We start from the raw sequence: 26,666 nt of genomic DNA, 5'->3' as shown, positions 1-26,666 counted from the left end.
CCAGGTTAAAATTCTCCCTGTTACTTAACTGTTTTGACACCGACACAGGTAACAAATAACTAGTTACCTGATTATGAGTTTTTAAAAAATCTATGACAGGGCCAGATGTGGGCTACATTAGGTTCATATCTTACTGTAATGTTAGTCATCAACAATGGATGTTATTCTCTCAAGAGTTTGCTCATTGATTATCCTGGTTTTCATTCCCCCAGAAGCAGAATATTAACCAATGATTTGAGCCTGGGTGGGGGCTGGGAGGTAAAAAAAAATACTGGCCTAGGAAAGAGGGATTGATAGGTATAGGGAAAGAAAGACAGCAAAAGAATTATTAAGCCACCGTTCACAGCGGGGTAGCACAGTTACATAGAGAAATTCTGGAAAGTAGTTCAAATCACAAGCCTTAGAGTTATCTCACTTAGAAGTAAAGGAAATGGAGAAATGATACTCCTGTATTTATCAGTCAGTGGGTAGGGACTTTTCCAGCTCTCAAGTACCTCCCTCCTTGAAAGATGCATGGACTGGGCATAGCAAGTCTGGGTGGGCCCACATGAAAGTGATAGGTGGGTCAGAGGAAATCTGGGGCAAATACGTTGGACATAAAAAGTTTGGTAACTGAAAAGGAATAATGGTTCATATATTTCATATGATAGATACAAGTAAAAACATTTATAAATATAATTTTAAAATTTAAACTACTATGTCATATTTTTTTTAATTAATTGTTGTCAAAAATGTAAATAATGTTTTACAATTGTAAATTAAAATGAGTTTTGGAGTTGAGGAGAATATCTTGGTGATAGTTTCCCAAGTATCCAAGAGTCTGGGTTTGAGTTTTAACACTGAAAAAAAATTAATTTTGGTCCATATGAATCTTTAAATATTTTTGAATCCCAAATCTCTCCCCAAAATATGTCTTTCTCCCATGTTCATGTTCATTTAGTTCCATCTTTATGTACTTAGTACCTAATATATTGAGCTCAAAGTGAGCCACTTACTATATAATGATAAAGAAGCTAATAGAGTTCAAATAACTCAGTTACAATGTAATACAGTTTAAACTAGGTATACCTCAGAGGCCAAGGAGAGATGTGACCACTATGGCAGATAAATGACAGCCACACATTCTTTGACACTACTCTCATGGAGAAGTGGCTTTGTTAGTTTGGCTCTGTGACTACTTTTATAAAATATAGCAGAAGTGATGTTGTGTCACTTTGCAATCCCTGACCTTAACAGTGCTGGGAGATTTTGGTTCCTATCTCTGGAAGTGCTTGTACCTGCGGGGTTCCTTCTGGGTAATCAAAGTCCCAGAATGTGAGCTCCTAATTCAGCTGGTAAGGCATTGTGTACTTGTACCCCCCCCCCCAATAGAGCACTTAGCCATGAGAGTGAGCAACCTGGAGATCTGTCCAGCCCCGACTTGGCATTCCTGCTCCCTGCTGATCCCTGATGGCCCCCATAGGACACACTGCATGAGAACCATCTAACTAAGCGCTATCAACCTTCAAAACCGTGAGAAATTGTAGTCAAGGCAAACTTGTTTCAAGCCACTGCATTTTACAGTGTGTATGGGGGTGGTTTGTTGTACTGAGATAAATCACTGGAACATCTGTTTGCATTTTAGGGAAAGTTTCTTAATATTACAAGGTTACTTATTATAAGGACTTCTTATATACAAAGTCATTTATTTTGGATTAGAGGATGATTTCGAGTTATTTGTAAAAGAAAGTAAAAGGAAATGGTAAGAGCAAAAATAGAGTTGTATGAATAGCCTGGCATGCTTAAGCAAATATAAGCAATTTAATTTTCATCGAGATTAAAATGATGATAAAGAATATAAAAGGCAGAGTCCATGGGCCAAGGATGTTCCTATGTATTAGGTACAGGGAGGGGGATTGAGTCCTTTAAGTAGTCTTAACTGATCTCAAGAAACTAACAGTCTTAAGTTAGCAACTACTTTGATAATAATGAACCCTATAGGTTCATCTAAATTATCTACAAATACACCAACTGGCTTTTATCTGGCCCATTTGTTCATGCATTCATTCACTCATTCATTCAAAGATATATTGAGCACTTACTAGTTATTAGGTGTTAGAGGGATCAGGTAATCAAAAAAGGCATGCTTCTTTAGAAGCTTGGAATATCTTGGATGCCTAAACATGGAAAAAGAGGAAAAAATACAGGGCAACAAGTGATACATGGAAAAATACACCTACATGTACCAACTCAACATAACAAATGCAATCATTATGTATTGCAAACATGTACTAATAAAATAAAAAATTAAAAAGTACAAAAAGCCCAGGAAAAAACCATTCATACATACAGTTGTGAACTCCCATTCCAGGGGGAACTATGCTTACACATATGTTGTGAAAGAACTATGAACACCATCCCAATCTAACCACAGTAATACCTTCAAAAATGAATGGTTTCCTCAGGCATTTTATGAAATAACAATGCAAGCAAATGCTTACATTGTACTATGTCTTAAGAGAAAGTCTAAGTGCTTTATGTATTTTGTTTTGTTTGTTTTTTTGTTTTTTGGTACTGGGGATTGAATTCAGGTCCTTCTGCTTGTGAGGCAGGTGGCAGAACCACTGAGCTAAATCCCCAGCCCTATAAAGTCTTTTTTTTTGTTTTTTGTTTGGTACCAGGGATCGAACTCAGGTCCTTGTGCTTGTGAGGCAGGCAGCAAAACCACCGAGCTAAATTCCCGGCCCTTAAGTGTTTTAAATATATTAACTCATTTAAAGATAGTAACTTAGTTTCCAAACAGCCCCATGCACTAGTGCTAGTATTATTATCCTCACTTTAGAAAGAAGATATAGAGAGATTCATTGCCCATGGTCATGGAGCAATAATAGGTGGCAGGGCTGAAATTTGAACTCAGGCAGTGGCTACTAACTAGTACACTACTGCTCTCATTACAAGGCTGTGTGGTTTATCTCAAGGTATCTTGTAACAGGTGAATTTCTGATGACAAGTGGGTGATCACTTTGCTTCCTTTGTATGTTAGCTATGGATATTCTTTAAAATAACAGGAATGTTATTGGCTAAATCATCAATCTCTTAGTCTACTCTTTGGCTCTTTTGTTCCATAGTATCACATACTTTAATATAGTACTATATTGATTTTGATTACTATGGCTATTTTGAAAAGTAAAATAGAAACAGGACTTTGGTTCATCACTTGGGGCCAGTTACCCACTAACTGGCTCAGCATGTGTCCATTTTTCCAACACTTTTGTAAAAGGCAAAAATACTTGATTAAACTCTGAAGGCTTAAATGCATGATTGCTGCATGTCAAACATATGCTTGTGACATGATTTTCACCTTTCTTTGTTGCTCTTGTTTGAACATTTTCATCCAGTTTGGCCAGAGAGACAGAGCTTGCAGCAAAAAGAATGGAAGATAGAGTATTATACCTGGAGGCAAGAGTCAGCATGGCTCAGGGTTGCTTTTGCAGCACAGAGGCCCAACACATTGCAGGGAGGGAATCCACAAGACTGAGTTTCAAGCGGCTGCTGCTGTTTTAATTTCAATTTTGGTCCCAATAAAAATATATTCAATTTAGTCCTCCTAAGAAAACCACAGTTGAATTAGTTTCCAAGGACAGTTTGGAACTAGTCTCAGTGCTCTAAATAGATCAGAGAGCCAGAGAGATGAACTGTTTGGGACACATTGAGGTACATAGAGGTAATAATTATGCCACTACCCTTTATTGAGAATATACTGTATACCAGAATTTAGTCTAAGCATTTTCTCATCTATTCTTTTTTAGAGGTGATATTAAAGATTGAATTCAGGGCCTCATGTATTCTAAGCATGTGCTCTATTGCTCAGCTACATCTTCAGCTTCTCATTTATTTTTCAAAACAATCCCATACCCTATAAAGTAGGAATTATTTAACCCCAGTTTAAAAATTAAAACAGGGCCAGATGTGGTGGCACATGCCTGTAATTCCAGTGCTATGAGAGGTGAGGTTGTTCCAAGTTTGAGCATGGAATAAGCAACTCAGTGAGATCCTGTTTCAAAACAACAAACAAAAAATATGGCTAGCTCAGTGTGAAGGCCCTGGGTTCATTCCCCAGTGCCACAACAAGAAAAAAGAAAGCAAGTTCAGAGGTTGTTATTAATTTGAAAAAGCTACATAGTTTGTAAATGTTTGAGCCAGGACTTGAGCTGACTGGGTTCTGAAAAGAGTAATTTTTAACTCTCTTAAGACAAAGTGTTTATCAGAGTTAGCTAAGGCTGCCTGTTTTCTTGTATGTTGCCTACAACATTCTCTTCTTTCTGAATTTGGCAATGTCACACCCATAGTTCATTTTCCATGTATTTTTATCTCCCCTTTTGTTGGTTCTTTTTTAGGAGCTGTAAACTCTCCTTGAAGTCACTGTTTGGTGCTGTTTGAATAAGTGCATCAGGGACTGGAAGAGATATACCAGGCTTAATGGGGAGCAATCAAAACCAGTCAGGGGAACCCACAGGCTGAGATGGTAATGCAGCACTGCATCATGGCTGTTGTGAAACCAGCGCTTCTAATGGAACTCAAAGAAATAAGATAATTTTGTGGCATACTAATTTTTGAAAAAGATAATTTTTCTGCTTCTTTTGTGGTATGCAATTTAAAAAAATGCTATCTGTAGGATTTCCCAAAATCTCAATCTTAGATTTTCTTGGTTCCAACTATCACTTGGCAATAATGTATTGAAAAAATCATGCTTGGCAGGTGTCAAGTTTTTGGAAGTACAGACTCCTCTGTTCTCCTTTCATCCAGTCTTTGCATTTTGAAATCCAGCGGGCACCCTCTTGACCTCAGACCCTCAGTATGTATTGGTGGCAGCTGCCTAGGAGAATAAACAAGATGCAGCAGATGTGGCAGCAGCCAGAGTGGTCTCTGCTCATATTGAAACTGGTTCTCAAATGTGGCTCAGCAGAACAACTCAGGGACCTACCTCATCATGTGCTCTTTTGTTACACTAAGTATACTAAGTACGCTAACTTTGTGCTAGAATTAAGACAATTTAGAAAATTTCCAAAAGTTCGGAAGACCTCTCTCTTTATTCCAGTTTTATTCATTTTCTCATTTCTTAACTCTTACAAATGTTCTCTTCGGAAAATCTGGATTTAAAAGTAAGAGGCTCCCAGCATGTTTTGTCCCTCAGGCATATGTACTGTAATTGTCCATGTGGAATTCACCTTTGGTTTAGAGGCCTTGTAAAGCTTTCCTAGATAAGTTTTTCTAGAAAGATAATTATCTGATCTGTAGATTCTCAGTTTCTATATCCGTTCAAATAGGGTTGTGTTTAAACCAGAGACATTCCTGTTTAATCAGTCTGTTTAATCAACCCATCTATCTGGATTTAAAAATTTCCAGGGGATTCTATAGCACAGCCAAAATGGAAAAAACCTGATTTTAAAAAGAATTCCTAGAGGCAATCATAGTGCTCTGCTGGTGAGGAAGTTCCCAGTCCTTTCTCTTTTGGCACATTCATGTTTTCCAGCATTGCATGGCCTTAAGATTCGTTTTATGTAGCATAGATGGCCACTTCACTTGTATTACTTTATGTATTCAGGTTTCCTATCAAATTTTAATTGATAAAGACCATTCTCCTGTTACAGAATTTTGATGATCATTTCTATTCTACCTTCCTCTGTAGATGAGGAGGCTGAGGCCCTACCAAGTGAAATCATTTGCTAAATTATCCCTGCAAATCTGAGTGGACTGGGTGGTGACCTTGCTCTCCTGGCCTCCCTCTCTGGCCTCTCAGTCTTTTCTGCATGGTCTATTGCCATACCTAGGAAATGTGAATGCATGTAAGAATCACCTGTGGATTTTGTTAATGCAGATTCTGATTCTGTAGATGTAGGATTTTTCAGGTGTCAGAATAAAATAGCCCTTTACCTATAGTCATGACTTCCCACCACTCACCTAGCTGCTGTGTAGACTTAAAACTCACCATGACTCACACTTATGCATCTCTTTCCTTCTCTAAATAAGAGGCTCTCATTTGGTATCTGTCCCCTCTTTTGTTCACCGAACCCCAGTATTCAATGAAGACCTCACTTCTCTCCTATTCCAGTTTCATTCATTTCCTCATCTCTCAACTCTTACAAATTAACCTATAATTGTCCTTTTCTGTTTCTGGATATTGTTTCATGTGTATTAGCCTCTTTATAAGAAGATCATAAACTCCTTGAAATAGGAATTATATTCTGACTTTTAGTAACTGTGAATACACACACACACACACACACACACACACACATATATATAAATGGTTAATAAATATGTACAGGTCAGGAAAATCTGCCTATATCATTTTGACTGACACATGGTAATAGAGAATTGCTGACTTTTTAATTCATGGATATATCCTAAAATAAACACCACTGTCACCATTATAATTTTCATCAGCGTTACTTTCTTCTTGTGCCTTTTCTTTCCCCTGGTAGTCTGCTGGTCTTTGCACAATGATCATTTTCTGTAGAATTTCTGAAACACCATTTGCTTCACTCAGTCAGGGTCGGTTCTAGCCAGTTGTTGCTTAGCAATAATAATGACATGTTGAGAATCATCTGATGGGCTTTGAACACCCTGAGCAGAGGCAAGCCAAGGGCAGCCGGTTGGTTAATTGTGGCCTCCAGTCATCACCAGGAGACCAGTGCCCACGAGGGAGGAAAAGTGCTGAGACCACTGCAAAATGTATTTTAAATCACACTGGCCATCCAAATTCTACATTTTAAAAATTAAGTAAAAATAAAATCCTTAATACACAAGCTATTTTCATGTGCTTCAAACAATAGACGTAGGGACAGATCTGCCCTAAAAAACACATTCTCCCCCAAAGCCTGAGGGGGTATTGGCTGGTGTATTTGGCTTCTGTGTTTCTGAACTCTCTGTGGGTGATGACGGATGGTGATGGCCACAGCCCCGATGAAGAATGGTCACCTGAGGAACGGCCACTTGTAAAGTGTCCTCTTAAAACAGAGCTGCTTGTGAATGATTGGTGTTTATATTTGCTGCCCCTTTTGATATGACTCAGAATGAGCTGATTATGTTCCTACACCTGGGGCCTTTCATGTCAAGTTTAAGTGGACAGTGGATCACAAGTGCCAAGTTATAAAACGCTAAAAATAGGTGTTTCTACTGGAAACCTTGCAACTGTATACTAGCCATTAGAGAGTCGGACTCCTGCTGTTGAGGACCTCGCTGTCACTCTTCTTCTCCAAGCCCAAGAGCTTTATGGTCATGCTGCAATCAGTGACGTAGTGACAGGGTGTGCACAGAATGTTGTCATTGATGACAGCTATTTCTATTGTTATCTTGACAATATTGTTATTGCTACATGAAACATCAGGCCCTCAAGGGCATGGGATGAGCAAGTCCAGGAATCATAAAGATGATGCAAATCCAGAAGCACCAAAGGCAGAGGAAGAGATAAAGTATTCCAGTAGCCCAACATCACCAGAGCAAACGTATCACCAGGGATGAGTTTATGCTTCACTGAGACCAGAAATTTCTCAGGAACAACCTCTGGGGATTTGCTCCTTTCCACATAGGGTGCCTGAACTTTGAAAATGAGACATGAAGAATGATAATTCATCTATCTGATGAAAAAACTAAATGAATTTGAGAATTGTTTTCAACTGTGAGCTCCAGTAGGCTACAGAATGGCTTTATTGTTATAGCTATGTTCAGACCTGCTGCTATTGCTGCGGGAGCCTTTTTCTGAAACACCAAGCCCCAGAATGCTGGAATAATGGTGCCTGTGCCAAAGCAGTCAGGAATGTCTGAGAGGACACTGAGGGAAAGAAGGAAAAATGCCAAAGAGAGGAAGAGAAGTTTTGCTTGAAACATTTCTTTTTAGAAAACACACCATTCTCTCCATACCCACTACAGTGAGACCTCCTGCTTTAAAACAGTGCTTTTTGATATTATTCCCTGGCCCAAAGAGTACATGGCTCCTGCATGTCCCTTGGTAATGTCTGAGCAGTACATTCAGGCCTCCTAGACAGGCTCCAGCTAATTATCCTCTTTAACTCAAAATGTAGCCCATCCCATTTTTCACTGCTTTAAGCTTCATGACCCTCTGTTATGTCGGCAATCACCTTATTGACAATATGTTTTATCCACTTTGGTACACATATAGAATCACTCTCTGCCTTCCCTTTTTCCTCTAAGGAGAAATCACTTAAGCCTCCCTTTCTCCATTGACCAAAGATTAACCCACCCTCTTTTGCTTATTTTGACAACTGTAGGCTGCCTGGAGCCAGAGATGAAATTTAAATTGTTTCCTCTTATCAGGCAGGTAATTTGCCAGGGGTAAGTCCTGGCCATTCCCTGCCTCCACACCACAGACTTTTCCTGTCCCAGAGTGTTGAGCTCTCTCGAACCTGGGATTGTACCTTGATTTCTTCCTGAGGACCTGCTGAATCCTCTGGTGGCCCAGGATCACCATGTTCTTCACTCATATGAAACACCTGCCTGGATTCTCCACGTGCTATGCCACCCCTCCTCCATTTAACCTTAAGACTTATTTTCACCTAGTGATCACCAGGACTGGCCTAAACCTACCAGTGCTTTGCACTGCTCAGTTTGCCTTATGGTGTAGTTGTATTCTGATTCTAGATAAATACATATCTTTTCAGGTTGCCTAACTCTTCCTAGCATCTGAAATTTCCTTTTGCTAGCATATTTAGGTACTATATGTTTTTGTAGTCTTGAGCAGAAGTCAAAGTTGTTTCCCTATGAAAGTTTTAAATTCAGATACTCTAGAGATAGATGGCTTCAAAACATTTTGTGTGTCTGTGCCTTAGTGCACGTTTTACAAAAGAAATCCTAGGGTGAGAAATTATTAGCATCTTTGTAACATTCAAAATCTTTGGCAATAAAGGAATTGTGTAAAATCTGGGAAAATCTTGCAGTGTATTGTTAAGAATGTTGGGAAACTTGAGAGGAGAAACAATTATTGGTATGCTTAAGATTTAAATATAGGTGAAAGAATCAATAGTTTATTCAGAAAAATCCACATAAATTTGGCATCTGTCTAAATGACACACATATGAGTACATTATCTCTATTTCATGTTTTAAAGAGCTATATTATACACCTAAGATTTTTTCCATTAGTTCATATTTTTATAATTATAATAAAGATGCCTTTTTAAGAAGATTTAATTAAAATGTGAGTAAAAGACCAAAAATTACCCACAATCCTATTCCTCAATAAGAATTATTACCACTTTTGTCTTTCTTACCTTCCCCTTCTCATCATTATATATACACACAACAATTTTTATTTATTTATTTTCTACATATCATTTTAAAAACTAAAATTAGATTCTTCTTTACATACATTTCTGTAAACACTTTTTTTTTTTTCAGTACCAGGAATCAAACTCAGGACCTTGCACTTGCCAGGGAGGCATAGTACCACTGATCTATATTCCTGACCTATGTCATCAGCTTTTCTAATTGACCAAAATCTATGAAGATATTTTCAAACCAGTTAATATGTATCTATATTATCCACTGCAATGGGCAGGTAGAGTTCCTTATATTGAACATGCCTAGTGTCCTATGGACACTGTTGGGATTTTTTTCTTTTTGTTTAAAAAAAGCTGCCCCAAATCCACTAGTTTATATCTTTGAGACCTTGTTCTTTAGAATAAATATGCAGATGTAGATGACAGGCACAAAGAATATGGACAGTTTTCAGCTTTTAGATACTACCAAAATTCCCCTCAAGATAGTTTGTGACATTTTATCTTCCCTCCAGCAACAAATGGGACTAATCTTTTCTTTATATATTTTTTAAATTCTTTTGATTAAAGGAGTTTTTAAAAATCTTTGTCAAGGTGATAGCCAAAAAGTATTGTGTATTTTTTATTTTGTGTATTACTCATTCATATAGCCGATTATTTATTGAGTTTCTGCTATGTCACAGGAACCGTTAGGGGTGGGGTCCAGAGTAAAGCAAGATAAAAGTAGTCTCTTTCTCTTAAGAGGCAAGATTCACCCACTTCTAAACTAGTGGGGAAAGCAGTATACAAACAAACAGGATAATCTTAGACAATGAGAAGTGCAAGGCTGAGTACTTATGTAGCCTGTGACTGGATTTGCTTTGGAAATGTGGCTGTGAAAGAGCAATTGAAAGAGACAGCATTTCTACTGAGGCAGAACAGCAAGAAGGAGCCTGTTCTGAAGAGCATTGCAGAGAAAGACAACAGCTAGCACAGAAGTGTGAAGGTGAATGTTTATATAGCAGCACTATTCACAAAAGGTATAAGATGGGAATAACTCAAACTCTTATCAACAGGTGAATAGATAAACAATGCAGTATATGGACACCATGGAATATTATTTGGCCCTTAAAAGTTTTAGGAAGGAAGAACTGATTTATGCAACAGCATGGATGAACTCAGAAAATATTGGGTTAAATGAAAGAAGCCAGTCACACAGGGTTACATATTACATTATTCCAGTTGTCTGAAATATCTGGAATACATAAATCCATGCAAATAGAAAGCAGACTTATGGTTGCTAGGGGCAGGGAATGGAGAATGACTACATAATTGGTATGTGATTTTTCTTGGTAAATGATGAAAATGTTTTGGTACTACATTGGGGTGATTGTTGAAGAACATTATGAATGTATTAATGTCACTGAATTGTGTACTTTAAAATAGTCATTTGTATTACGTGAATATCACCTCAATTTAAAAAATGTGATAAAGTGAACATGAATTTGTTCTGTTTGAAAATAGAAAGTCAGGTTGAGTACATGTGAGAGTAGTAAAGAGGTAGTTGAGAGTTTTCTGTCCCAAGGGGAGAAAATTTTCACTTTTAACTCTGCCCCGTAGCAATGGCCAATGAGCTTGGGAAAGAGGGCTTTTTACTCTTCCCAGTGGTAGACAAGCCTAGCCCTTCAGGAAGCCAATGGGTGTGTGCCTGTGCCCTGGGGCAGAAGAGTTTGCTGCCCTCTGCTGGCAGCTATGACATCTGCCTCTTAGGAGAGAAGAGTTGGGCAGTTGAGAAGAATCTGGGCGGCACCCAAGCAGCTGTTGATTACCTCCTGCAGGCTGGGATCACTACTTGTGTTTGTGGGATGGGGTTGAGAGATTCTCTTTTTTTTCACACTGGCCTCCAGGTTTTTTTTTTTGGTTTTTTTTCTTTGTTTGACTTTTGTTGTTTCTCCTGGCCCTGCCTCTCCCCTCCCTACTCCTCTCTTCCACTCTCCTCCCTCTCTTTTGTTTTGTTTTGTTGGAAAGGGCACATTTCACGAGTGTGGAGTTACCAGATATTCTGTGTGGTTACTCTTGTAAACACCTGGCCTATATAAATTTCTTAAAACTTTGGCTGATTTCTTCTTACCTGCTTGGCAGTGGATAGCTGCTGCTTTCTTCCTTACTCTACTGAATCTGTCTGAAAATGCATGCCACTTTTTGGGATTTGAATTTGATTGCCAAGCATTCTCAATTCCAAAGAAGCTATAATTTTATAGATTATGTCCTTTTTCTTATTAGATTGAAAGTGACATTTACTTATGGCTTTCACATTCTGACTGGAATTGGATCTATGCATGTTTAGTTTGGATTTTTTAAAAATTTAAATTAATATTTTAACCAATATAAAAATGTATTTATGGGGTACCCAGTGATGTTTTGGTACATGTATGCATTGTGTAAATTTTGAATCAGATTAAAAATAATTATCTCATTTTATGGTAAAAACATTCAAAATCCTTTTTGAGGTATGCAGCATATAATTATCTATAGTCACCTTATTATGCAATAGCATACCAGAATGTTATGGTGACAACTTTTCAGATCTTTTCCTCTAGTTTTCTGAGATATACAGTTAATTATGATTTTCTGTGATCTCCCTCGCTGTTCAGTAGTAGCACATGAAATTTTTTGCTTCTGTCTGTTTCTTAGCATCTACCCAGCAGAGTTCCCTCATCTCGCCCTGCCTTCTACCCGCACCAGACTCTGGTAGCCACCACTTGACCCTCAGCTTCTGTGAGATCACTTTTGAGCTGAATGTTGAGTTTGTGCATAATCTAATCAATCTATTTTCCCCTTTATGGTTTCTGTATATGATCATATTTTTAGGAAGGAAAAAGAAACCTCACTAAATATATAGTCATATATCTATATTTTTAAATGTTTCAAAGTTTCTCTTTTAATACTTAGATCTTTAATCTATCTAGAATTTACTTTAGGGTAAAATTCAAAGTAGATAATCTAATTTTATAGTTACTTACTTTGGGTTAGGTATAAATTTAGATGTAATTTAAATATAAATAAACTAAAATTTAAAAAGGTCAAATTGCTCATCTGATAGTAGAAGTGAATGACAGATGTCGGATTTGAGAAAATAGCTTGATTTTATTATTCTACTTTATTTTTTTCTGGTACCGGGAATCAAAATCAGGACCTTGTGCTTGCCAGGCAGCCATGGTGCCTCTGTGCTACATTCCTAGCCCTAGTATTATACTTCAGATCACTCACTTGCATTCATATTTTACTATGATGATGGTGTTGGTAATGGTGTTTTATCTTGAATTTTTAAAGGATGAATTTTATCTAAAATAAATGCTAATTTTATATCATTATACAAATATTGGAATTCTTTTTTGTCTCTAATTTTGTTGCTAGTAATTTTAGCATTATATTAAATATGAGTGGTAAAAATAAGCAATCTTACCTTTTTTATTATTATGAATGTTCTTGATTTTTCACCAGTAAGTATGACATTAGCTATTGATTTTGTTTAATTCCTACTTTTATTTATTTATTACCTTTTTATGTGCTGGGGATCAAAACCAGGACCTCACACATGCGAGGCAAGTGCTCTGCCACTGAGCTATATCCACGGCCCTAGGTATTGATTTTAAATACATTTAAATCTATTAATATGCATTATTTTTATTAATTCATGATTATCAGTGACTTGAGAATAGATCTTAAATTTAAAGATTCTCCCATTTCTATTAGTCAGATTTATTGAACTACTATGTTTGTGTTTCATTAGATTTCTTTATAAAAATTATTGATTTCTAGAATACCTCTATCTAATGATCATAAAATTTAAAAATATACTGCTGGACTGGATGGTTATTTTTAGGCTTCACTCTCCACTCATATTCATAAGTGAGTTTAATATTTGTTGCATTTTTTTTGTTTGTTGATAGGCTTAATACTGGAATTATTGTGTATCTTTAAATAAACTAAGAAATGATATCCCAGTTTTTGTGCTCTGGAGCTAGTTACTATAGAAATTATCCATCAAAAATATTGAAGACTAGGTATACATTTGAGGAATAGCTATTTGTCATGATTTTCAATTTATTAAAAAGGCAATTTTATCTGAGTATTTTAATTCTTCATGAATTAATTATGATAATTTGTACTTCCTAGGATATCCTATATTATTAAGGTGTTCAAATATATTGAATTATATTTTACATTTTAAAAGTCTGTAGGTAATTTTAAAATCTAATTTTATTACCCTGCCTAATAACCCTTCCCAGAATGTATCTTTTTGGGGGGGGGTACTGGGGATCGAACTCGGGTCCTTGTGCTTGTGCAGCAGGTGGCGAAACCACTGAGCTAAATCCCTGGCCCTAGAATATATCTTTTTTAGTGTGCATTTTTTAGACACCAGTTCTACCACTGGCACTTTCTTGAGTACCAGCTTTCCTTTGAAGTTGAAGTCAATAGTATTGACCTCACAGAACTGTCTTGAGGTTTTGATGTGACAATAAATATAAACAGCTCTTCTCAGTATCAGTCGCATGGTTAGCACTCAAAAATAGCAAAGATGATCATCGGATTCTGCTTTTAGACATCTTGATTTTCCTCTTCCTATTCTCTGTAGGTTAATTTTATAGCTCTTTTTGGGAAAGCCCTTTTGTTCATGGTAATTTAAGGCTGTTTATTTTTTTCTGATTTATTTTTTTCTGTTTATTTTTTCTATGCCCAATGCATTTGTCTTTGAGAGCTAATATTAAAAGCACTGAATTGTCCATAATTAAAGTACTCGTTTCCTTTTAGGCTTAAAAATTAGACTAATTGTTGAAATTTTTAAAATCTTAATTCTTGATTTATTTGCTATTTTTATCAAGGAATTTAGCTTACTCTATTTGCACTACTGGGGATTTATTGAAGTTTTATTTTATAACAACTCAAAATCAATGGAAGGAATTACCAGTTTGAATGTTCCAAGTTATCACACATACCAGTTTTTATAAATAATTAATTAGGAAATTTAATTCCTCTATAGCTTCAAAGTTAAGAAAAAAATTTAAAATTCTGATACCTAGAAGAGTAATTAAATGTGACTGGAGAAATGGAAAATAACATTTAAAAAAATGCTTCCCGGAAGATATTGGGGTATGAGCAAAACCTAAACTTGTAAATGAAATAGCATAAGGTATAGAAGGGCAAAAAGAATAGTACCATATTTGTCTCACTGGTATAATAAGATTTTTCTCTCTTTTACACAGATTTCTTTTTGTCATCTGTAGAAAATTTTCTTCTATTATATCTATTAATACTTTTTTTCTTGGGGCCAAGGACTTAGCTGAGTGGTGCCATCACCTGCCTTGCAAATGCAAGGTCTTGAATTTGATCGCTGGTATCAAAAAAAAAAAAGTATATAAAAAAATGGGCTGAGGATTTAGCTCAGTGGCACCATGCCTGTCTCGCAAGCACAAGGTCCTGAGTTCGATCCCTGGTACCAAAAAAAATTTTTTTTTTCTTCTACTTTTACCTTTAGGAATCCAAATTATCCATATGATTAACTTTCTCTTTCATATTTGTTAACTTTTTCCAATTTTTTACTTTTTAAAGTTGGGAAATCTAGTTGAATTTTGTATGTGATTTAAATTTATATGTAATCTTTTTCTTTGCTAACTATAAAATGAATTTTAATATTTTTCTCTTAAGCCATTATTTCCTTAAGAAACATTTTTTCTTTTTATTGATTTTCATAGTTTCCCTACATTATTACTGTTGTCACATTATTGTGAACATGTCAGTTTCTGGAAATGTTCTTCTATTGGTATTTTTTAACACACAGCATGGTTAGATTAATCTACTTCTTATTATTATGGTCTCTTAAACTTATTCAATATACAAATGAAGTGCATGCTGATCAGCATAAATTTTGGTTCAGTCCCTACATTCATATGAAAAACCTGTATGCCACTGAGGTACAAATCCTTTAGTCTGCTCCCGGCTACTCCCAAACTGAGTGTCTACAGTAGAAACTTGTTTTAACCAATCTTAGATGACAAACTAGTCAATTTCTTCTCAAAAATATACACTATTGCTCATACTACTCTGAATGTTCGTGGATAATAAGCTATTCCTTGGTATGCCTATGTAATTCTGTTTCTACCTGCTGATTATACTTCCTAATGATCACTTGTGTTTATTGCCAAACTTGTTCATTTATGTTGTTTGTTATTAAAGCTATATAATTTAATTCAGTATTATATAAATGATGAAATATATTCAGAAACAAAGAAATCTATTTCCTTTGAAATGTATATTTGGAAAACAATTCGGTAATGAATAATGTCAAAATAGATGTCAGCGAGAAAACTGAATGACTACATGTAATTGCTATGGGTACATTGCTGATGCAGGCAAGGCTTATAAACGAAGAGACAAAGCATTCTTCAATAAGGAACAGAACAGACAAAATATAGATTGTGGTTAATAATTAACCTTGCCTTTTTAGTAAAGAAGATTTTAACATTGGGAATGGAATTTGGGTGGGAGTCACTCTGACCTCGGCACATAGACTTCAGCCAGACTCACTTCTATAAACAAGCCAATTGCAGAGTTAAGTCTTTACAGCCTGCACTGCTCACAGCCTGCTTTGGGGTGGTCCCCTACATTGGACAATCAAAAAATCTGTAGAGTTTTTTACATTGTTTTGCAAGGATATTAAATTTTTAATATTATTTAAAGAACTGAAAGTTGAATTTATAGATATTTTATTATTCCGAGACAGAAGATAAGGCCTTGATCTCATAGCTTAATATTTGTGAAATATATTCTTTTATATGTTTAAGTTGAAATACTTAGAATGTACAGTTCACTTTTCTGATATCCTGCTTTAAGCAATAGATAAGATTTTATTAAATACATGAGCTTCTGAAAATAATAATAATTTTTTATTTACAATGTTTTTATTTATATTTTTTACCTTTCTTTGTGTAGTACTTTACTTGGGTGTGTATACTTTTAAGATTGCAAAGCATTTACCACAATTATACCACTCTACTCTGTCCTTTATTTTCTGAGAGTTGGTAGATTTTAATAAACATCACTTGATTTTTTAAAAAAGAAAGTACATTAAAAATGATAATACATGTGTGCATTATACTACATATACCATACACATGCATGTGCGTGCACACACACACACACACACACACACACGCACACACACACTTAGACTTCTTATCTGCATTATTTCCCCCAGTTCTGTTTTTGTAAGAAAAATGAAAGGTATGACCCAGATTCCTTAAGAGGAATTTTAGAATTAAACCTCATGTGATATGCAAAATAAATGAACTCAAACTAACTGCAGTGCAGTGGGAGTTCTGCTTTCATGCTGTAAACTCATTTGTCAAAATAATAGATGCTATGTCTACACAAATGACCTATATGGCCTCTCATTAACTTGGGCTTGATTAGACACTAAACTAGTACAATCTGTGGAAGATTCTCAATAAAATTGGGGAATAAATGTGGAGAAGACAAAATTGGGTAGTAAGAATCTAACTTCATACTCAATTAATTTCAAATGCACAAAGCCACAGAAGAAATCAACATTATCTCTAGGTATCTTTGTGGTATAATAACAAGCACTTATTCATGTACGTGGGTAAATTACTAGAACATTGGAGGGTGCAATCCATTTAATAATACTGTGTGAAAAGTTGTTCATAAGAGCTGATCGTATCTGTTCATTTTCCTGGTTATTTTAGGAACCAACTTAATAAGTATTTATTGTTAAAAACAATAGGGGTAAAATCAATCATGTATGTATGCTTTCAAATACTTATCTGTTCTAATTACTGGGGCCAATTTGAATTGCATCTTCTCTGAGGCAAATGGCTGTTGAATTCATTGCAGAGGATACTCACATCTTTTACTCTTTAAAAATGATGACAATGGGCCTGTTTTCAATTTGCTTCTGTTGGTTGCCATAGTTTCCTAGGATACAATGACTCCCAGTTTCCATGGGCACATCACTGGCTAGGGCTGAAATGCTCTCTGTCATGATGCAAGGGTAAATCTGGGAGCACAGTCTGCCTAAAACTGCATTTTTGAGAGTTTCAAAATGAAGGCCTTAAAGAAATAAAATTAAAGCAAAGACCTCTCTTTCCCAGACAAGGCACAATAATGAAGAAATGTCAGATAATCATAGGCAAGTGGCTATATCAATGAAATATGTCAAGAGAACAAAGGAAAATGGAGATAAAGAAGGAAGAGGGACTCATAGGAGAGTCAGAAGTGAAGGAGGGAAGATGCCACAGTTTTGATTAAATTTGGATCACATGAGTTAAAGAGGATCTTAAAGAAATGGTTTAACTAGAGGTTCTTTAATAGTAAATACACTGATTTTTTTTCTTTTGTTTAATATTGACTCTAAGTTTGGACACCCCTTCACCTTTCTGGCAATGGGAATTGAACTCAGGGCTTTTTCAATGAGCTACATTCCCACTACTTTTTATTTTTTATTTTGAGACAGAGTCTCACTAAGTTGCTCAGGCTGGGTTTGAAATTTCAGAACTCTTACCTCAGGTCTCCAGAATACTAGGATTGCAAGGGCACTGCCGTGCCTGGCTGTAGTATTAGACACCTTTTTATCTTCTCTTTTTCAGTGTGGTTCAATTAAAAATAAACTTTTACCTGAAGAATTGATAATCCTAAGGATTGTTTCCTTTAATACTAAATCAAGCTATTTTCTGCAAATTTCCAAGCTAACATTTGTTTCACATGAGAACTTCCACTGCCTCTTTTTTTCCCTTATTATTCAGTTTTGCAAAGTCTTTCCTTTGAGTTTGTTTCTAGTGCTCACCAACCTACTTTCTCCACAGTCTTTATCTCAGTTTTTAAAGCAAATATGTCTATGGCATATGCTTGTTCCCTAATTTGGAGTTGTGTGCTTTTTTGTCCTCTTAACTTTGCTTTCTGGTGTGAGTTATTAAGATAATTTACAAAGCTGTTTTGATGTTTTATTGGGGCTAGCAATTCAATGTGGATATTTCTTGCTACCATATAAGCTCAAGAAATAACTAGATTATTCATGACTAGAAATGTCTAGTTCATGCATTATTGTTTATATTGCTTGACTGTTATAATGGAGGAGATATAACCTTTCCTAACCCATCATAATCTCATGAACCAGTAACAAAGACAAATGAATAATGAAAAGAATCAAAATTTAAATTTGATGAGATATTAGAAACTTCATGAGGAAATGAAGGCCTGGAGACAAGATTAGCTTGCTTATTTTTTTCTGACAGGTATGTGAAGTGGATAGTCTAGATGTATGACTGGATTAAAAAGTACTACCAATGGTAATAAACTGGGCACGGGGAAGGGCTCAGATTCATCTGCTCAGGTTCGCCTCTATCTTTGTGTCTTCAGAGGTAAGGATGTTCCTTTTCTGCAGGAATAGCCATGATACCTTCAAATGAAAGCCTTACCATCTATGCAAGGGAAAAATCCGGAAACTTTTCTTAGGTTTTATGATCTCCTTCTGGGGAGAAAAGCAAGGCCAGGTGAGAGTGACCTTTGTGCTCTGCTGTTTTCTCAGATGCCAAGGTGCTGCATTTTGCCAGTGTATCACAAGTCCCATTACCATAAAACTTCCTTAGTTTCCGTAACAACTCTAAAATATTCATTTTTCGTGTAGAGTATTTCAGGGTTCTCTAAAAGAAGCTAACCTCACAGATGCTGAGAATAGAATAGTGGTTACCAGAGGCTGGGGAGGTCATGGGGGAATGAGAGGGCATTTAATCACAGGGACTAAGTTCTAGGTAGATGGGACAAGAAGTTGCACAGTAGGGTGGCTACAAGTAGAAACACATTTCAGAAATCTGGAAGAAATGATTTTGAATGTTTTCACCATAAATAAATAGAAAATGTTTGAGGAGATTAAACATTATACAGTGTCTACATGAGTTACAACATTGCAGAGCACTCTGTAAAAAAGTACAATTTTGTTTCTTTGTATCAGTTTAAAAATCAATTTAAATTAAAAAAGATAAATATTTTATGATTCTTTGGAAAGAGTGGAAGTGTTTTAGGATGTTAAGTTAAAGAAGGTGACTAGAGAGCTAAATGTAAGTTTCTTGTTTGCTGATTGCTTCAAACATTAGCATTCATCAGTGACCTGGATGCTGGCTCGAACTGCTGCAGCCAAGCACAGAACTGCTGGCCCAGCAGGCCTGGCTGGCCGCCTTGCAGGGAGGCAGTCCTGCCTGGTACCACCTTAGTTCACGGAGCTGCGAAGGAAGCTGCCGAACCTGAAGATGCAGGAGCCTCCGAGTGCCTAGGGGGCGCTCTTCTTTCTATTCAAGAGCATTCTGCCTGGACACATGGAAAATGAAAGGATTTGGGGATGAAAGAAACAGGAGGGAAACAAGGGGAAGGGGAAGTAAAAAGGATCAAGCTGTGATATGCGTATGGGCCAGTTCCCCACAATCAGTATACTTACTATGTATGAAAAATATACTAATAAAAAAGGGAGAAAAAGCGGAACAAAAGAGACAAAAATACCATGATTTTTAATGGAAAACTACAATTAATCATAGGGATAAAAACAGATGTTCAGCTTAACTCTTTAGTGTATAAATGTTGATTAAAACAATTTAAAAACAAAGAAAACGAAGGAGGTCGATGAAATTTCCTGACGTTTTAGATGTTTGGATTGTTTTGAAGACTACATTATTAAGATGATTATCGTAATTTTCCATCATACTGTTTGTGTTAATAATATTTAAAACCTAATTGGTTGGAAATCCATTGCTTTTGAGGTCTAGAATGGACTTTTTTTTTCTTTTGGAACCGGGGATCGAACTCAGGTCCTTGCGCTTGAGCGACAGGCAGCGAAACCACTGAGCTAAATCCCTGGCCCATAAAATGGGCTTATTATTGGCAGTTTTCAAGGGGTTTGCCAAATCTTTCTCAGTATGTACATTTCTCTGAAGTGAAAAACAAAACAAATCAAAACAAAACATCAAATGTCCTTCACCAGCAAATCAAGTTTGGTATTTGTATTAAAATAATAATACCCTTGAACAATTATAGTTCATTTATAGACTATAAGGCTTATTCATGCTGGGAAATATGCTAATATCACACTATACTTGGATAAATAATATTGTTAAATTTGATATTATTAAATATTGAATTTAAGTATTCTTTAGTTATTGTAAAATAATATTGCTTCAAAGGCATTTTGACAATATTTGGCATGTATTTCTGATGACAAAACGAGAAAATAGGGCTAATATAGATGGTTAAGTCTTTAACATAATAAAGTAATATATTTAAGTATCTATGTTTGTCTGTCCAATCTAAACATATATATCCAACCATAGTTAGAAACAAGAGAAAAATATTAACTAACATGTAACTATTATATTTAGCAACTTTATGGTATGCAACTGCTTTAATGATGAAATAAGTGACACATACTTAAGGTATACAGAGATAAGTTTGGAAGTTTATTAATAATTGTGAAACCATTACTAGGAATAAGAATGTTGCTTTAAACTCTATCAAAATGTCAGTTTAGTCTAAATCTATATATTCATCCAATCCCAACAAGAATGTCAGCAGTTTCTTCCAGAGCCCCAAATAATGCTAAATCCATGAAAAATAAATATGCAAGAAGAACTAGAAAAATAACAGGAGATTAACCCCAAGAGTTTTCAAAATATAATATTAACCATAATTATATTTGATAATATGGAAGAAATAAAAAGCTTATACAAATAAAATATAGAGTATATTAACTGGAATAAGCTAAGTAATCACAAATTAACCCTGAACTCATAGGGTTTAACACAAGGTCGATGTCTTTCTTATTCATGTTTCAAGTGCTTCTGGGGGCAGATAGGGTGCACGGGCACATTAAGGGACTCAATCTCCTGTCACTTCCACCTGGTCTAGCAGCATCAACCTCAGCACAGAGCTTTCTTCAGTCTTCTTGGCAGTGCAAGAAAATTCAGAGTGTCACAGAAAGGTATTTCTCTTCTTTCAACCTACAAAGGCAGTACTTACATCAAAAATGGCCTTGCTGAACTGCAAGGGGGCTGAAAACATTAGAATGATATTAGGAGGGGTCAGAAATAGTCCTAAATAAGTATGGTGATAGAGCTTTCAATATAGGTGCCACTTTAGAGATATTGCAAAAAACAGGTATTTCTCAAGGCAATGACTTTCAGGCATTAAGTGCTGGGAAGATGGAACATCCAGCCACACTCCCACCTCATTCCTTGCCCCAAACTAAGTTCCAGGCAGACAAAAAGGATTGAAAACAAAAGAAGGTTTAAAAAGAAAAAATAAATCTTAATCTTGGATAGCAAAGCAGGGCAATAAATTCATAAATAAAAAGTATAAACAACCCCAAAGAACATGGTGAGTTTTGAACTGGCAATTTGGGGGGAAAAGGTCAATTGGAAACTTATTCATTATTAGTTGAAAATAAAAATGAGTGGAATGTCAATTTTTCCTATCAAAATTATGCAAAATTTGATACCATGGACTAGTGAGCATTGGGGGAAATGAACATACTACATTTTCAGGAAGAACTGGTAAAACATTTTTTTTTATTTTTATAAAAATGTATGTGCATGGGCTGGGGATTTAGCTCAGTGGTCCCACCACTTGCCTCACAAGCACAAGGACCTGAGTTCGATCCTTGGTACCAAAAAAAAAAAAGTATGTGCATATATATTTATATACATATACAATTAGTTTGTCTATACAGTATATCCTTTCACCTTTGTTCTTAGAATTCCATGTATCTAACAGTGATTTTTTAAATAGGTGACTCTTTAGGAATGTGTTCGTGAAAGACAAAATTTTACTTTTTTTTATGTTTAGTTTTTTATTAACTATATACGCAAACTTGTTTTTTATATCAAAATAAAGTCCATGTAGTAATTAGGTTTTTTTGTGTGTTTTTAAATATTTGACAAAATAATTAGAAATTATATATATTTATATGAAATAACAAGTAAAACCTTTTCTCCAGCATCATTTTCATGCATTAAATATAAAAAAGAAGGGAAAATGTGAATTTAGAAAATGATAGATCACTTTAAGATATGGAGAAGTCTGATATACCATTAAAACCCTGATTCTCATTTCTCCCTGGATATTGTCATTATGATAACAAGAACTTTCCTAGTCTACAATCTTCTCCATCAAATTTATTTTTATTTAAATGCAATAGTCTGATTAAACAAATGTTGCAGGTGATAAACACTATGAGATGGTGGGAATGGCTGTTCACATAAAACCAGGGAGCACATTTACACTGAAGATCCATCACTTCTGGCTCCTAAGTAAACCCTTGAGTTTGAGCTTCAGTCTTGGCTCTGAAGTGGGCATGCAACATTCTTGATCCTTGAAGGATTAATACATGCTATCAGGTGTGATAGAAACATAAAGAGAGGGCCTTACACACTGTGATGTTCAATTCCTGTTGAGGAGGTGGTGTTGATACTATTTTAATAGTGGGAAGATGGATGCTTTAGAGATGTGAACAGAATATGGATCTAAGATTAGACAATAAATTTGGCCTTAAGCATATCCTAGTCTTATACTTGATTCTTTATTTTATATATATATATATATATATAGAGAGAGAGAGAGAGAGAGAGAGAGAGAGAGAGAACAGTTATTTAATAAGAAACCACTAAATACAATAATCTTAGAGATCTTAGAATTCTAAGTGGTGGCAGCTCAGGCAAAAGGCTCTCTGGCAGCAAGATGTTCACTCACAAATAGCCTCCCCACCAATAAAAAAAATCTAAGCATAGATCCAGGGAAGAATGATACTCTGTTAGTATTCAGTTAGTGTTTATTTTTTTACCTTTTTAACCCTCTGCACTTTAATTCCAGTTTTAATTACAGTGGAAACAGTACAAAAGCTAAATAAATTAGCTTTCAAAAAATTCTGCCTATGTGCGTACTTTTCTGTTATGTACATATAGTGAGAGTTAGTAAGAAGGAGACAGTGGCCCTAATTAACTTTTTGCTGTACTTGTCACATCATGTTTAACTTTCTCTTTTGCAATGACCTTTATTTTTAATAGCTTGGGAAAATAAGGCAATCCAGTCTACTTTAACATCCCTGCCATCTTATGAGCAAATGAGAAGTGATATTTTGGGTGACTGCTGGGGTAATTACAAATACGGTGATAATATATGCAAATCTTATGTGAAGGAAATTATAGGTCACTGCTGTTTGTATCATGCCATTTCTGTGGTGATAAAAGAAATTGCTGTTAATTGCCAGATTATTGCCATCCTTAATTTTGATAATTCTAGGCTATTAAAACAGTGTTTCAAAACACAAATCATATTATTTTTTTCCAACAGGTGGTCTGTCTATCATAATCCCTGAAAATAAGGGAGAGGGAGGGGAAGATTGACAAATTCATAGCCATTATGGAGTAAACAAGGATTATTCATGAGTCTTGGGAAGATCAACAGTTTCCTTTTCACTGGCCAGCATACATATTTCATTCCTGGAAAGCTTCACTTCTGAATTCTTCTGCATAAATATTGTTCTTCTTATAAGCTTTCCTGTTCTCTGGGGAGAAGTGAAATCAAAAGCCAAGGAGAGTAAAATAAGTCATGGCATATTGAAAACATAGCAAATTCTCAAAAGTTACACACTGACTGCAATCTACACAGATGCTAGTGTTCCTCCAATCGTTTTCTCCCTGAATGTTGGGCAACAACACTGAAACTATCCTAGCAAGTGGGTCAGTCTCCAGTCAGCCTCCAGTCAGCTTTAAACAACACTTTATTACTTTTTAGGACTTTGAAATATTATAGGCCCTTCCTGTAGCGCCACCAATTGTTTATAAAAATGAAATTCTTTGTTCATCATTTTAAGAGAGAAGGTACAATAAATTGTGTATGACACCTCGTAGCCTTATTTGTGTGTGGTTCATAAGGTAATTGTATTTGTGGAGTTGAAGTCCACGCCTTTTCTTGCTTGAATATTATTATTGAAATAATTTTTACTGTTCATGAGAAAAAATTGTCACTTATTTAAGAGAGTAAAAGGTTCAAGTGCTATGTTCCTGCCTATGTCACAAAGCAAAATTGTACAAAATTCTTCCGTAGAATAATACCTAAGCAAATCAAACCATCTCATATAATATAGACAATTGCATTTGCAATGTCATTCATCAAAAAGACATTTTAGTGCTTACAGATGCTACATCGTTATATAATATTAATTTTTCAAGCTTGAAAACTTTTTCTAATCCATAAAGACAATTTGGCTGGCCTATAAAATCAACTTGTTTCAAAGCTCATCATTATGTTGTCCTATTTCCTGGAGATTAAAGTTGTAACTTCAGTATTGATAATCAAGAATGCGAAAAACGTGTGTGCCTTTATCTTCCAGAAGCAGAGAAAGTTCACGTGTCAAAACTGAACTTTCACTGGCTTGCCTCTGATTTTTTTATTCAATTTTGCTTAGTTTGTGTTTTTGAATTTTATATATTTCTTACTTTACAGGGACCTACCACACTCCTACTAACACTTCAGATAAAATATTCACTGACAGAAATGTTTGGATTCAAATCCTTTTGGGTAAAAGTCCTTTTGGGTTAATTGATGATTTGTGTCTTTGAAAATTTCCCCATTGAAAATATTAGTAGAAGTGTTGTCCCTTTCTGACATTTACCACTGGTTAAAAATTTTCAATAGTCTGGGCCAGGGATTTAGCTCAGTGGCACTGTGCTTGCCTGGCAAGCACAGGATCCTGGGTACCAAAAAAATTATTTTTTCAACAGTCCTTCTTCCCAAACAGCACTTGAAGTTGATTGATTTTTAAAACTGTCATTCTTTGTTTAATACAATTTGAAATATAAATACAAAATGAATTCACATGCTTCAAATTGTAGAGAGCACATGATATTCTATAATAGGCACAGTGTCTTTTCCCTAATTTGAAATCCCACTTAAAGAGAAATTTAACCTGAAGCATTCAGGTATAAGAAATAACATGATGTTTACAATGCTGCTCATTTATATTTTGTTCAATTCTGAGTCTTCAAAGGAAAAGTGTTTTGAGTCAAATGAGTCTTCTTGTGCTTCTGTGTGTGTGTGTGTGTGTGTGTGCGCACGCGTGCGCTGCTGGGGATTGAATCCAAGGCCTTGTGTGTGCTAAGCAAGTGGAGAAGTGGTCTATAACCGAGCTATGCTATGTCCAGGCTCCATTCTTTTTCTATTTTTGATGACTGTTGATTACAATATATGGTGAGGATTTTTGAAGAACCATGTGACTGGAGCAAATAAATTTGTTCATCGTTTTTCACTTAGCTAGAAATGAGTGAGTATAAGCACACAGAGCAAAGACTATGGAAAAGCCAAGTTATCTTTAAAGATGTCTATGGACAAATATTTCATTAGGTAGCTGAAGATTCAGGCTATATTTTTACCAAAGTTTGCTAAACAATCATGCAAAGAATTAGAAAAACTCTGAATGTGAACACATAATTTATTGCATTTTAATGTAGTTATATTTATTTTAAATATTCTTGAAATTTGTATTCGGAACATATGAATCAAGAATTCTGTCCCCTCAGAAGACTAAAAGTATATTTACCTTCACAGATCAATAGAGGAGATGAGTATAATCAATAAAGAAAAAAATCAAGAGGAAAATATTTATCAAATCTTAACGAACATAGCTACCACTGCAGCCTCCCCTCTAAAATGTAGAATCCTGAGTTCTGACCAGTGGATCTGCAACAGGACCCAGGAAATTGGAATTTCTCATTAGCCCCAAATAATTCTTATGAAGATGACTTGACTATTCTTTGAAAATAATGTTTTAAGATGAAAGTAATGTTGTAAGATGAATATACATATATTCTATTATATATATAAAATAAATGTATATGTATAATGTATTATAAGTATAATGACATTTGGACCTTCATCCAGGAGATACACACACACACACACACACACACACGTATATTTGCTACTTTCAGAAATAAGGGAATAAATTAGCCCCTGCTTCTTGTCTCTGTCCCTAAACCAGAGCACATGAAATAGTAACCTCTTCTTTTCCCTAAGAGGTTGAGGTATAGTTATCTTTCAGAATAGATAAACCCCGATAAATGTGATGTCATTTCTCAGTGTCTGTTTCGTGAAGTCTGGGTTGATTCTGCAGAACGATGATTTTAGTTCAAGTACCCTGGTTTTAAAAACTATTGCTCTTTGGAGACATTGGATTGTACTTTTTTTCTTTCAGTACTAGGGTTTGAACCCAGGGCCTTCTCACTGAGCTTCAGCCCAGCTTTTAAAAAAATACTTTTGAGACAAGGTCTCACTAAATAGGCCAGGCTGTGCTTAAACT

This window comes from Heterocephalus glaber, unplaced genomic scaffold (genome assembly GCF_053883595.1).
Source record: "Heterocephalus glaber isolate CG9 unplaced genomic scaffold, H.glaber_assembly_v1.0 deba00001606, whole genome shotgun sequence".
Lineage (NCBI taxonomy): Eukaryota > Metazoa > Chordata > Mammalia > Rodentia > Bathyergidae > Heterocephalus > Heterocephalus glaber.
The sequence above is the reverse complement of the archived record's forward strand: the minus strand, read 5'-3'. Positions refer to the sequence as shown.